Source organism: Dryobates pubescens, chromosome 15 (assembly GCF_014839835.1).
Source record: "Dryobates pubescens isolate bDryPub1 chromosome 15, bDryPub1.pri, whole genome shotgun sequence".
NCBI classification, from domain to species: Eukaryota; Metazoa; Chordata; class Aves; order Piciformes; family Picidae; genus Dryobates; species Dryobates pubescens.
In genome coordinates this window covers 6,134,119-6,146,104 of record NC_071626.1, presented here as the reverse complement: position 1 = coordinate 6,146,104, position 11,986 = coordinate 6,134,119, and positions in this window count along the sequence as shown.

The window sequence follows — 11,986 nt, the reverse complement described above, 5'->3', positions numbered from 1 at the left end:
TAGAGAAACCTTGACAGGAAAACTTGTAACACACTGTACTTAATACTGATCTGAATCTATGAAATGAGCATAACAATACAAGCTAAAGCAGAAGGTATCCACAAATGCAGCCAGGTGTGGCGTGTCCACACATCTATTGGGAATAACATCTTGAAAACAAAGTTCACAATGGACAAGTAATGAGAATTAAGAGGTCCCTCAAGAAGAGCACGAAAATGACTGTTTTAATTGATGCATATTATTATAGCATCCTTCTGCGAATCAATTCTCTTATGATCTGCTTCAAGCCTACACATCATTCAGTAGTCTTGTTAATTCATGCAGCAAAATACAGCAGTGTTCCACATTATCACAGGAAACATCAGTTCAGCACTGCTACGCTTGGTAGCGGAGGTTGCAGCTGACAAAAAGCTTTTTACTCCAAGCAATGTACTAAGTCTACTAAACCAAGAGCACCATGATAAGAACACAAAGATCTCTTGAGAGTCTTTGAAAGAGAACACACAATAAGCAGTTATTTCTAAACGGTGACAAAACAGGTTCTCCTGGATGTTAATTATTTGGTGCTTATCAAACAAATGCATTGCTGCCCAAAATTGTTTGGGATTAGATGTACATAGGAATTCAACTTGATACTTCTGGGGCATACAAAGTAATAACTGCCCAACTTGACAAATAAATAGTAAGTAGAGTTGCCATGATTTATGACTTGCACAGGTCCTCAGGCAATGACTACTAAATTCATTTTATGATCGGCCTGACAACTACCATTAGCCCCTTTCACTGATTTGAAAAATTTACCTACCCAAGAGCGTGCATCAAATAGCAGTGGGTTTGTGTTTGCATCTTTTTCCCCCCCCCCCTAAAGAATTTTCAGCATTTGAAGTAATCTACAGGAAGGTATGAAGGACTGTGACTGCACAAACCAGTATGTAATCAGAAAAATACAATTGTTTCTTAGAGTGGTATCTCCTGTTTTGTTTACAGTGTTCCTGTTTAATTCCACTTCAGATTTACACCGGACATTTTGTTCCTCGTTTTTATTTTTAAAAACCTAAAGTAACTCTAATAACTGTAACTAGATCAAGCTGGGATAACTTGTAATGGCCCAAAACATATTTTAACTTGCAAACGAGAGCCAAAGAGCTTGACTGTTGACTATTCTGACCTTGCAAATGCAAATTCCAGTAACTGTATTCATTAAAATATTGTATTTGCTGGTATTATCTGGGATACTGACCAAATGTATTTATTAACATACTTTCACTTCCACCAATAAGCATGTTAAATAAGCTGTCTAGGTGCTCAAGTGTTATTTTTCTGTGATTGCACAAAAGATGCAGTTTTAAGTTCGTTGCTGCCTCGAACACGTGACTGTTCATCCTTCTAACAGAATATTTTTAATCAACAATCCCATCTCACATGTCTATCTGTGTTACAGCTCACACTGACATTACAATACATAGATTTATTTCAAGATTGCTGTTATTAATTCATAGATATACAGAATAATTTAGATTGGAAGGGAGCGTAAAGATTATCTAGTTCCCGCTCCCTGGCTGTGCACTTTCCTCTAGACCAGGTTGCTTAAGTCCTCATCCAGCCGGGCCTTAAACACCTCCAGGGAGAGGGCATCCACAACCTGGGCAACAAAACTATGCAAGCAAATATTCTAATGCAGGCATTCCCAGGGTATCTGTCAAAGATTAAGGGATCTAGGAAGGGTATATACTTGTTTAAGGAAAAACTACTGGAGGACAATGCTATACCTCCAACAGTCCCTATTAATGTCACATCAGATCCAAAACGTGGAACGCTTAACCACGAATAGAGTTCCAATATTTTAAATGGCTACCTTCAAAGAAAATTAGGAGCTCAAATGCACCATCTGTACATGAATATACTACTTAAAACTCTTTAACTTGTGCCATTTTGTTTGATGTGGGCCCCCCCTACAAACTGGTGCAGCCACTCTGGCCTCCTTTACTGATGGCGTCACACAAATATGGCACAACCAGGGCTTTGCTGTTTGGCAGTGTTTTGCCCACCGAAATCCCCTCATTTCTAGGCAATTCCTGCGCTCACGTGCTTCAGAAACTTTAACCTGAAGCTCATCAGTGCGCCACTGAGCGCAGCAACCAGACGTTTTCTCGTTTCAACGCCCCGCCTGCTGCAGCGCTCAGCACGCACCGCTGCTGCGCTGGCGAGGATGGACGTCCACAGGCTGCGTGCGGCACCACCCAGCTCACGCCAGCCACGACCTGGACGGGACTCAGGAAACGCTTTTGATGCGCCGGCCAGGCAGGCGCACCCCTGTCCCACCCAAACACCTGCCCAGTGTCATGTGGGCGGTGCCTCCACCTCACCCACACGCAGGACAGAATGCAGTCAGACAACTGCCTGGCATTGCCCAGCTCTCTGCACCTTCAGGACCTATCAGAGCGCCCCAGCGGTGCCCTCTCCCGTGACAGACCTACCTGTGACTCGCTTCTGCTGCCGCAGGGACGTCTCCACACGTGGGGGACAGAGGAAGTCACCTCCCCGCACCCTGCTCCCCACCTGCTGCCACCTCTGCGCGAAAACAGCAACGCGCATGCGCGGCGCCGCCGCCTGCACTGGAGCCGGGTCACGTGCTCCCATGCAGCAGGCGCCGCGCCGCGCTGCGTTCTGCGAGCGAGTGTGGGTGCGCGCAGCGCCGCGCCTGCAAAGCTGCATCCCGGAGCATGCGCACTGGCGCCGCCGCCGCGCGGGGCAGCCGAGACGGCAGCCGAGACGGCAGCCGCGACTCCTGCCGCTGCGCTGCCGCTCTTCTGCCGCTCGCGCCCCGAAACGGAACGCGTCCGTACCTGTGTCCCTGCGTCCCGCGGGAGTTCCTCGCTCAGCGGCGGGTCGCGCCGTTACCGCCTCCCCGGTGCTGCCGCCGCAGATTCAAAATCGCTGCAGGAGCTAACGCCACCTCCCCCCCGGTAGCACGCGCCGGGCCGTTATGCAAATAAGCCCCGTGTCCCCTCCCCTCTCTCGGCTGACTCCTCCCCCTCCGTGGGCACTGGGGGGCCGGCAGTGGGGGACTGCTTCGGAGCCGACCAATCCCAGGGCCGGCCATCTTGGCGGCATGCAAATGAGCCGCCAGGTTATTTAAATAAGCCAAGAGCTCCGCCCCTTCGGTGGCGGTGCCGGAAGGTGATTCGCGCAGACGCGCCGGGGCCGAGCGGCTGTCATCGCCGCCAGGGGGCACTGTGGCGGGGCCAGGGCTTGGGGCAAGCCAGGGGCGCTGGCTCTTCCCGCCTTCGCCTCCCTTCTCGCCTTCCTGCTTCTTCGCCTTCCCTCCCTGCCCTTCCTTCCTTTGCCACTCTCCCCTCTCTCCCAGCATTCCATCCCTTCCCGCCCTTCCTTCCTTCCCATCTCTTTGTCCTCTCCCTCCCTCAGCTTCCTGCCACAGTAGCTGTGGGCTGCGTGTCGGAAACCTCTCTGACATCTTCAAAAACCTTCCCAAGGTCTGCTGGGCATCTCCAAAAATAATGGATGCTGTCAGTCTCCTGCATCACTCGCTGTGGCTCCCATACCGCTTCTCTTGCTCAGATTCGGGGCTATATGCAGAGTACTTCCACGTTTTTTGCCCTGTGCCAGGCTGCACCTGGCCAAACCAAGTTTGGGGTCTTTTTTACAAGCAGCTTTGTGTTTCAAGATCCCTGTGACTTCAGAGAGTACCCCTGGGTGTGCTCGAAGTGGATCTAAGGCACACGCAGCTTCTCCTGGGCGAGCTGCAGGTTAAAACTGCAACAAGTGGCCGTTTCCCACACACTCTCCTTTTCAGCCTCGGAGATGCAAGTGGGAGGGGGAGACAATCACAGGACCTGCTTTAATCTGAGCCAGAACTTAGCACCTTTTGTGCCGTAGCCAAAGGCGGGAATGAGCCTGGAAAAACGCAGAGTTCATCAAGTCTGCATTTATGTATAAGCTTGCTGCTCTTACCTTGATTTATATAATTACCACAAGTCATCAGATGTCCTGGCTTGAGTTAGAACAGAACTCATTCTGTTCAGTGATTTTACTTTTCAGGCATGTCCCTTGTAAGTGACTGCACCCTTTGAAGTTAACGACGTATTTCCGCAGACAGTGTCTGCCTCTAGAAGTGATAACTCTCAATGTTTACAGTTACTACCAAGGATTGCTATGCAGAAAGGCACTTGCTTATGCTTGCTCTTGTGCAGACCGAGGTCACTGCTACATCTTGTATGCCATGTTGGGGGTGCAAAAAGCTTAGGGCTGCACAATTCTCCATTGAACTTGAGGCTTGAAGCATGCATAGAACACTTCATTTTCTTATTCCCAGGTACTGTCACAGTAAAGTTCCCAACCTATGACATATCACTAGTAAGCTCATGATGGTCCTTCTCTGTATGTCATCAAATTATTAGAAAAATGAGACTTAACAGCTTGAATACCTCCCAAATATTAACTCTCTCCATGTGATTTAATATTTGCTGATGGAGACATTGCAGATTCACAAATGGGAATGATAAAAGAGGAGAAAAAAGGATGCACAAAGGAGGCATAGTTCTCAATATGAAAATCTACTTTTTATATACAGACAGCTACAGACTTCTAATGAAAACTAAATATGATCATAAGAAAGGGTTAGCAGTAGGGGGGGGAAAAGAAAAGTAATTTCCTTGGAGCATTTTTTCATTTTAAAAACTTTGTTGGAAAACGTGGATTTTTGAGAGGTCACCTTGGCAAATGGATGACACTTCTGAGCCAGTAAGTTTTATATTAATTTTTCTTTGTAATTTATTAAGTCAATCAATGTTTCTTTCCTAGTAATGGCCTCATAGGATGGAATGATTACAACTTCTCTGATTATAAACAAGTTCCTACACAGAGCAAAAGAAACACTATCATACCAAAAGCTAATTTCACTGACAGAAATATTTGTGGCAAGAAAACCCCCCAAAATATCCCTGACAACATAATCTGTGATTTCATGACTCATTTGAGACTGCAAGAATTTCACTAGGAAGGCTTTAAAATGTCATTCAAAAAGGAATGGCATGATACCTTTTGGGGAATAAAAATGGAGATATTTTAAATTCCTTTTCCATATAAAGGCACTTTTATTATCTATCTATCTATCTATCTAACCCTTAAAACACAACCAGATGAAAGAAATCAATGAAAATATGTTAAGACATTTCCTAAACTTTTGAAAACCATAATCTTTACAATGTAGAATGAGCACAAACATTGTAAATGTAACCAAAATACCTGAGGAAATTTTACTACAATGAATTAAAGCTACTTCAGTCATTTTCCCTTACGTGACTTTTCACTGTAGATTAAGAACCTTCCTGGGATGTGACAGCTGTAAAATATGCTAATGGTGTCTATTAACTTTAAGGGAAAGAAGAGGATTTGGGGAAAACTCCTAAATCTACTCTATTCCTTTCTGATTTTAATGGGTTTTGAAACTAACCATGAAGTAAATACTCTGCTATTTAGCTGTTCTGTGATCAAACTTAGTCTGTGATGACTTTCAGGAAGGCTGGAGAGGGACTTTTCATAAAGGTGTCTAGCAATAAGACAAGGAGGAATAGGTTTAAGCTGAGGGGGAGGGTGGGTTTCGACTGGATCTTAGAAAGATGTTCAATACAAGAGTGGTGAGACTCTGGAATAGGCTGCTGAGGGAGGTTGTGGATGTCTCCTCCTTGAGGGTCTTCAAGGCCAGGTTGGATGAGGCCTTGAGCATTTGAGTGTAGCTGAGAGGGGTCCCTGCCCGTAGCAGGGAGGTTGAAGTAGATGACTTCTAAGGTCCCTTCCAACCTAAGTTACTATATGGTTCTATGATCCTATGATAACTAACTCATTCATTTACTGAGCACACGTTTAGGTTTGCATATACCAGTCACTTTTTCCTCTGAGCTGTCCTCTCCTTTTGCTGCCTTCCACCTCCACAACAACAAACTAGATGTAACTTAATTTCTAGTTTTAGAAGGAAATTGTATTTTATACCATAAAGACTGATATAGTTCAGTGGTTAGTGCAGAGCTCAGTGAAGAAGTAGTGATAAAACCATATTTCTACTACACTAAACTATCAGTATTTTCAGATACAAATATCTGTACTGTGAATCCTTATGCTTAACATCCAGCTAAAGAGTCGTTCAGACTTCAAAAGAAAAGAAAAATTACCACAGTGTAACCTAATTGACAACTGCAATCTATTACATGAAGATTCCTTTCCAAAAGGTCTAAAATTTAAGTAAATTCTAAGCACCAATCAAGAATCATAGAATCAATAAGGTTGGAAGAGACCTCAAAGATCATCAAGTCCAACCTGTCACCCAAGACCTCATGACTACTAAACCATGGCACCAAGTGCCACGTCCAATCCCTTTTTGAACACCTCCAGGGATGGTGACTCCACCATTGCCCTATTTATTCTTTGCTATGAGATAGTTGTGAAACCTAGTTGTAAAAATAGCATCTGATATACTGGAGAAGATGAAAGTTTAAGAGCTGTTTTAGTTTTACCTATTTTTCTGCCAGTTTACTTTGAATCACTGTAAGTATTCAGTGATGGCCGTGAAAGAAACTGTTTTTCATCAAGACTGTTGACTGTGTAACTTCCTTCCTGAAGTGACTTCCTTCCTTGTCTTTCTATTACTTCAGAGATAGCTGCTTTAGAAGAAGCTTGGTTTGGAAGATTCTTCCTCTGCCCTAAAAATGCAAAGTAATACTGGGGTAACACTGTTGTTACAGTAGAGTTTCAGAACTTAGTGTTTGATTTTAACTCACACAGTGCTAACTAGGAGCAATGTTCTTGACCTCCAGATTACACCAAGTTTTATCAACACGTGTTGATAAAGTTTTATGCATTAAGTCATTAAGTTTTATGCAATACTTCTTCAAGTATCTTTAGAAACTGATGAAGAAATGTAAAGAATATTTCATATGTTTCCTCCTTGGGAGTACATTTTGACCTGTTGGAAGAAATTATCTGAACATCATTCTAGAATGTAATGAATGTGGCAGTAAATGAACAACACAGAGCATCTGCAATGTGTGGGCTGATTTTTGTGTACTCATATTACCCACTTAGCTTTGATCTTTTGGAATGTTTAGAAATGAAATTACCTTAACAGAAAAAAAAATCCATACTGCTAAGAGGCTTATCCTAAGAGCAACTCAATTTCTTTTCTCAGTTTCATTTTCTCAGCTCCAACCTTGAGCTCTTTTACAATGTGATACCTGCTGCAAGTCTTTCTAGAAAGTGGAAGCTGCATGGGTTAATGAATCTAAGTGGTAATAGTGGTCAGAAGTTTCTCAGTAGCTGACGTTTATCTGCAGGAAGTGGCCAGTGAAGAATCAGATGCTGAGTGGCTTACCAAGAACTTTAAAAGGTAGAAGACTTGGGCTTAGCCACAGTGAACTTTTTCAAGAAGACATTAATTACATAGTAATTGGAACTTAAGGATATCTCATGATCTCCTTAGTTGTATTTTGAAATGTCTTTGGTTTTGGTTGGTTGGGGTTTGGGGGTTTTTTTGGTTTGTTTTGTTTGGGTTTTGGGTTTTTGTTGGGGTTTTGGTTTGGTTGGTTTTGGTTTTGGTTTTTTTTTTGGTCTTAAACTCCAGATTATTTGCCTTGTATTAACTTGATGGAGTCTTTGTAAATAAAAAATTGGCTGTAAGAAAAGGCATGGAATGTAAGAATGTGCTTGGTTGGGCTTATTTATTTATTTATTATTGTGGGGTTTGTATTTCCTGCTAGGGTTGAATTTTCTCCACAGTGAGTGGCTTAAAGTGAAAATGAAGGGGAACTTAAACCTCACTGTATCAGTATTAAGTTACCCATTATTTTTGCTAGAAGTCATTGTTTTGCTTTAAAGCTTTTCCCTAATTGAAGTTGTAATCTGGTATTTCTTGCCACATTCTGACTACTTTCTCATTAATTCCTCCTACAGGTTCTTTTTATTATGTGGTAGAACATGGTCAATATCTCTTGTATAAATATAGATGGCTTAGAAAATATCCAAGAATTCTTCCAGTACTGGGGCATATGATTAACCAACACACATGATATTCACTGATCCTCATTAAAGTCACCAACAAATGGAGAACTCTGCACCTATCTTACCAGTTACCACCATCTGACTTAATAACATATTTCTATGACTTAGTAGGAGGATGTTAGATTATTTCTCCATATGTTGGTGTACTTGGGGAAATGAGAAAGGAGCACTTATATTTTTTTAGGTGGAAGTCCTGCAGATCATAATGCATGTACACACACTCTTGAAAGAAGGCAGAAAGGCCAGATGGAAGGGCTGAGTCCTTCACTTGGGCCACAACACCAACATGCAACACTACAGTCTTGAGGCTGAGTGGCTGGAAAGCTACTCTGCAGAAAGGGACTTGTGGGTGTTGATTGACAGTGGCTGAACATGAGCCAGCCATGTGCCCAGGTGGCCAAGAAGGCCAATGGCATCCTGGCCTGCGTGAGGAATAGTGCTGTCAGCAGGACTAGAGAGGTGATTGTCCCACGGTATGCAGCACTGGTAAGGCTGTGCTTTGAGTGTTGTGTTCAGTTTTGGGTGCTGCATTATGAGAGAGACATCAAGGTACAGGACCAGCTCCAGAGAAGGGGAACAAAGCTGGTGAAAGGTCTTGAGAATAAGTCTTAAAAGGAGCAGCTGAGGGAGCTGGGTTTGTTTAGTCTCAAGAAAAGACTATATAACTAGGTGAAAGGAGGTTGTAGATACGTGGGTGTTAGTCTCCTCTCACACGTCACAACATGAAAATGACATCAAGTTATACCAGGGCAGGTTTAGGTTAGACATTGGGAAGAACTTCTCTGCCAAACAGGTTATCAAAGAATGGAACAGGCTGCCCAAGGAAGTGGTTGAATTATCATCCCTGGATGCATTTAAAAGTTGACATTTTAGTGTTTTCTTGTTGTAGCTCACCATCTAAGTCAACGATTAATTATTAACAAGCCCATCATTTCAAACCTGCCTCATTTGTTTCAAAAGGAAGCAAACAAAGAAATTCAGAACACAACATTATCTTGTCATACCCACTTTCTTCATTAGGATGGAGGAGGGGCAAGTTTCTGAGGAAGTTCTTTCAGTGTCAGAAATGCCCCTATTGGAGCAGAAGGAAGAGAAACAGATCATGCAGAAAATCCATAGATATGTTATGCTGTCACATAATAGCGTGTTTGAAATGCTTGTAGCATTCATTCTTTATTTTGCATCTTCACTGTAGTGTGACTTTCAAACACCAAAACCTCTTTAGAGTTTAATCTGAAAGCAAAGCATGTTTTATATTAAGTTGCGTTAACCCAGAGGAGGGTCACAAAGATGATCTGAAGGCTGGAGCACCTCCTGTGAAGACAGGCTGAAGGAGTTGGGTCTGTTCAGCCTGGAGAAGGAAAGACTCCAGGGAGACATTATAGCTACATTTCAATATCTGAAGGGGACCTACAGAAAGGCTGGGGAGGGACTGGTTAGAAAGGGTTGTAGTGACAGGACAAGGGGCAGTGGTTTGAGACTGCAGCAGGGTAAATTTAGGTTGGACATAAGAAGGAAGTGCTTTACAATGAGAGTGGTAAAATACTTGAGCAGGTTGCCCAGGGATATGGTTGAGGCCCTGAGGCCCTGTCACTGAAGACATTTAAGATCAGACTTGATGTGGCTCTGGGCAACCTGATCTGAGTTGGAGGTGTCCCTGCTCCCTGCAGAGGGGTTGGACAAGATGACCTTCCAACGTGATGCAATTTGTGAATCTGTGAGATAAAAGAAATGCATCCTTTTTTAGTGTGTCTATCTGCCAGTAACACCACCAGCTACCAAAATGCAACTTTTTGTGTGCTGAATAACAGAGAAGTAAATGTTTCACGACGCTTCAATCACACACTTTCTACACAGTACTTTATTAACAGCAGACCTGGCTAACAACAGAAATAATTGTTAGAAATATCACTTGGATATTTGATATATTTTGAAGGAACATGTCCATTAAAGCCTGCCTAATTTAAGAAATTTGACCAAGTATCCTTTCTTTACAGCCTCCTTTTCACAATTGCTCTTCCATTCTTGCCCTCAAAACCTGACCCACAAAAATGTGTTTTGGAATTGCACTGGAAACTGGTCAGGCTTCTCATTGTCAAGGGACAAAGCTCTGAACAAAAGACATGAAACCCTCAGGTTTCGAATTACTGAGGGTTTTAGGTGCATTTCTCTGCGGTCTCTCCTGTAGTTCTGCCTGTTGTGCTAGACTTGGGCTAATGTCCAGCCCATTCACTTCTGAGATGTACCCACAGGGCATGTGCTGCTTCTGTCTCACCTGCTCCAGCTGTTCCAAACTCTTCTATCTCTTTTGCTTTACCCTTTCTCAGACTGTCCTTGCCTTTCACTTCTCCCTGAGATGTGAAACTGTTCAGGGCTTCTCTAATTGCTTGTGAAAAGAGGAAGTTCACTCAGATGTTTGATCAGCGGGTCAACAGCAAAACCAATGAGGAACTACACAGCTACAAACTGACAAACCTGTAAGGTACAACTAACTGTTGTAGCTGTAAGCTATCACCTAACTGTTGCAAAGGGGTGAAAGGTTTGTCTTGTTTCAAGCTGTGCTTGGATGAGCAATTTGCAGGTGTTTTTTTTTCTCTAAGGCCTTGTTCTTTTTGATGTTAAAGGGCCTTTTTCCAACTACTCAAAAGTAATGTGGCATTTGCTGGAAGGGTTTGGGTTTGACACTGTACCATTCTGCTACTTGCTGAGGATTAGCACGATGATTTTACTTACTGAGTTACTTGCTAGTTCACTAGTGGAAAGGTATGAGTGGTTCCCTAGAAAAGGAAACCAAATGCTTTTAGGGTTTTCTTTGTGTCCTGTTCAAGGTAGAACAGAACTAATTATTTTCAGTTATTTTACTTTACAGCTCAGTCTCTTCTAAGCGACTGCACTTTCTCAAGATAACAGCATAGTTTTGCAGACAGTGTCTGCTTCTAGAAGTGATAATGCTTGATGTTTATAGTTACTACCAAGGATTGTTATGCAGAAAGGCTCTTGCTTATAATTGCTCCTGTGCACACCAAAATCACTGCCAAATCATAGAACCAGAATTGTTTTGCTTGGAAAAAACTTCTAAGATCGAGTCCAACTGTTGACCTAACACCGCCATGGCCATTAAACCATGTCCCAGAGTGCCATGTCTACATGTCTTTTGAACACCTCCAGGGACAGTGACTCGACCACCTCCATGGGCAGCCTGTTCCAATGCCTGACCACGCTTTCAGTAAAGAAATTTATCCCAATATTCAATCTAAATTTCCCCTGGCATAATTTCAGGCCATTTCCTTTTGTTCTGTCACTCGATACTAGGGAGAAGGGAGTCACCTCCACCTCAAAACAACCTCCTTTCAGGTAGTTGTAGAGAGCAGTGAAGGTCTCCCCTCAGCCTCCTCTTCTCCAGTCTGAACAATCCCAGTTTCCTCAGCTGCTCCTCATATAAAACTTCTTCTCCAAGTCCTTCATTGGTTTTGTTGCTCTTCTCTGGACACCCTCCAGCACCTCAATGTCTTTCTTGCAGTGATCTTGTGTGCCATGCTGGTGCTGCAGAAATTAAAAGGCTGCATCTGTGGGGAGGAGCAGACAGGACAGGTCAGGTGATCCTAAACTGTCCAACAAGGTATTCTATATAGGTCTTACTGACTGTAAAACTGAGGGATCATGAGGATCAAGCCCTCTTCTTCAACAGCAGGCATCCAAGGAAGACTCTGGCCATTCTGCCTTCAATCCTGATCCATTTTTCCCTAAATCCAGTTCCAGAATCCAGCTCCTGGATCTAGTTCACGGTATCACAGCATCACAGTATAACCAAGGTTGGAAGAGACCCCATCTGCCTTTGTCCAGTCTGGGATTTCCCAGCATTAGTGGTGATGGTGATATAATTGCCATCAGGGAGGTTGGGTTTGATATTGGCTTT